Source organism: Tursiops truncatus, chromosome 5 (genome assembly GCF_011762595.2).
Source record: "Tursiops truncatus isolate mTurTru1 chromosome 5, mTurTru1.mat.Y, whole genome shotgun sequence".
In the NCBI taxonomy this organism is placed as follows: domain Eukaryota; kingdom Metazoa; phylum Chordata; class Mammalia; order Artiodactyla; family Delphinidae; genus Tursiops; species Tursiops truncatus.
The window spans coordinates 36134568-36137125 of record NC_047038.1 but is presented as its reverse complement, the minus strand read 5'-3'; the positions used below and the strand labels follow the sequence as shown (position 1 = coordinate 36137125).

At 47.2% G+C, this 2558-nt stretch overlaps 1 non-coding gene across 1 annotated transcript; it reads right to left on the bottom strand.

Moving 5' to 3' along the window:
- Positions 1-1449: 1449 nt before the first annotated feature.
- LOC117312513 (U6 spliceosomal RNA) lies at positions 1450-1556 on the bottom strand. The gene has a single exon (XR_004526837.1). It is a non-coding gene; the product is annotated as a U6 spliceosomal RNA (small nuclear RNA).
- Between the last annotated feature and the right edge of the window lie 1002 nt (positions 1557-2558).

Below are 2558 nucleotides of genomic sequence, written 5' to 3'. Positions count from 1 at the left end.
GCTGCAGCGGGACGAGCCTCCTCTGACGGAGGACTCAACGCACGAAGGGGCTACAGACTCATCAGAGGTCCAAGCAGGGAGGGATGCTGGAGGGCACGCGGTCACACCCATTTCACAGATGAGGAACTGAGGCCCAGAGATGCCAAGGGATGGCCTCAAAGTCACTGGCCAGTTAGAGGCAGAGCTGGGTCTCCAGGTTCCTTAGTAAGAGTCCTTCCCCCCTAGACTAGCAGTGCTTGACGCTTGGGGGGTCCCAGTCTCATTTGAGAATCTAGTGAAATCCATGGCCTCTCTCCCTAGGAAAGTGCTCACACACATACAATGTTTTGCACAGGCTAGCCCAGCAGGAGCTCTAGAATAGCAAGATGACTACTCAGATGTCTCTTAAACCATCATGCTGCCAGGCCTCACATCACCCATCTTGGGTGGCAGCTGCGTAGAACTGTGATGAGTACTTACGGCAGACAGCCCTCCTGAGCAGACGTCAGTGCATGAGTGAGAGAGGATGGAATCACACTTTACCAACAGCAATGATCCCTGACACATGGGAAACACCTTAGTGTTCAGGGCACTTTCGCAGCCACGAGCTCATTAGGTTGTCGGAACAAAACTCTCAAGTAGGCTTTAGGCCCCTCAAACCGATGAAGAGGTGGAAATTCTAAGAAGGTTAGTAATCCGTGCAGGAACAAAGCTTAGGAGTGGCTGAGCCAGCCAGGACCTTGGGACTCCAGCCCCCGGCTCCTTCCGCCACTCTGTGCCAATACGTACGGGCTTCTGACAGTTAACAGCCATCTCTTTGGTTCCCTGGTTGGTATTATACAGAGTAGAGACGTTGTCAAGAGTGACTTGAAATAGGAAGATGGTCGTTTGGCTTGTAGCTCAGCTCCCTGGAAGGGATCGCAAATCATGGGGCCACCTCGGCTCCGCTAGTCAGTTGGGAGGGATGTAAATATTTTCCAGTTTGGTGTGCTTGCCTCTGTGCTGTCTTCTTTCCTGCAACAACAACAACAACAAAAAAAAAACCCAGGGAGATGAGTTCTTAAAGGGAACACACCAACCAGCATGGTATCTACATGAAGCCATCTGAACACATAAGCTTTTAAGATGCTGGGAGTCTCACATTCATCTCAAGTTGTGTTGGGTTTAAATCATGATACGTGTATACAATTCATAAGCTGCTCTCTCTAGAAAAGTACCTTAGCTTAGAATAAACAATGCCCTTTTTATCTGGAATTTTAAAAATATTTTATTGAAGTATAGTTGCTTTACAATGTTGTGTTAATTTCTGCCGTACAGCAAAGTGATTCAGTTATACATATATATTCATTTTCATATTCTTTTCCATTATGGCTTATCACAGGATACTGAATATAGTTTCCTGTGCTATACAGTAGGGCCTTGTTGTTTATCCATCCTATATATAATAGTTTGTTTCTGCTAATCCCAAACAGAAATATGGAACACTTCATTAATTTGCATGTCATCTCTGTGCAGGGGCCATGCTAATCTACTCTGTATTGTTCCAATTTTAGTATATGTGCTGCCGAAGCAAGCACTTTATCTGGGGTGTTTTTGAACCTTGAAACAATATGGGAGTTTTATGTGAAGAAGTATTCATGTATATCTGTACAGAGAGGGTTTCTAGGTTTCGTGAGACTCTCAAAGGGGCCAATGGCCAAAAGAAGTTTAAGAACGACTGATCCAAAGGAAGAGAGAGATTGAGGTTCTCAAGGCTGTCTTCTTTCACCCATTTCACAAAGTTATCAGGCACCTGCTGTATGTCAGGCTCGGTGCCAGGCATTGAGGTTACAGTGCTTGCTCTCTTGTGGTCAAGGAGACAGAGGGCAACCTAGGAATCACAAAAGAAATGTTATGTCCCAGATGTGAAGGAGGGCAGAGTAAGACAACTGCAGGGTGCCAGGAAGGAACAATTTAGGTGGGGGACAGCAGGAATGTGAGGGGAGAGGAGCATTCCAGGCGGAAGACTGACACAGCCTGTGCAAAGGTCCTGCAGAGAGAGGAAGGGAGCACGGGAAGCCATCGTGGACAGACCAGGGAAGTGAGGGGAAGCATCACAGGAGATGAGGCTGGGAAGGTCTGCAGTGTGGCAGACACTGGGATGGAGGGAAGTTGGGGGGCTCCGGTGTAGTGCTAGGACATGATAAGGGCTTAATTAATGAAGGACAAAAGGAAGGAAGGAAATGAAGAAGGTGGAGGAGGACTGCCTCTGGGCAGAGGAAACAGCTTGGGCAGAAGCCAAGAGGTGTCTTGGCTTCTGAGTGAACATGGGCTGGGAGGACTCAGCAAGGCAGATCAGTTTGCCAGGAGGAGTCTTCTTGGGTGTTGCCAGACCAATAGGTGTATTTGAGCAATCTGACAGTTTGCAGAAGGGGACCCCAGAAACATTAAAATCCTATCAAAGAGCAGCATCCCTTTGCAGTTCTATTGTTACTTCCATAATTGATTTCACTGAGTTGGGCTTTTAATGTTGAGGGTCTCTAGAGATGGATAATAATGGCTCACACCTCACTCACAGCCACATCCAAGATGAGGATGTT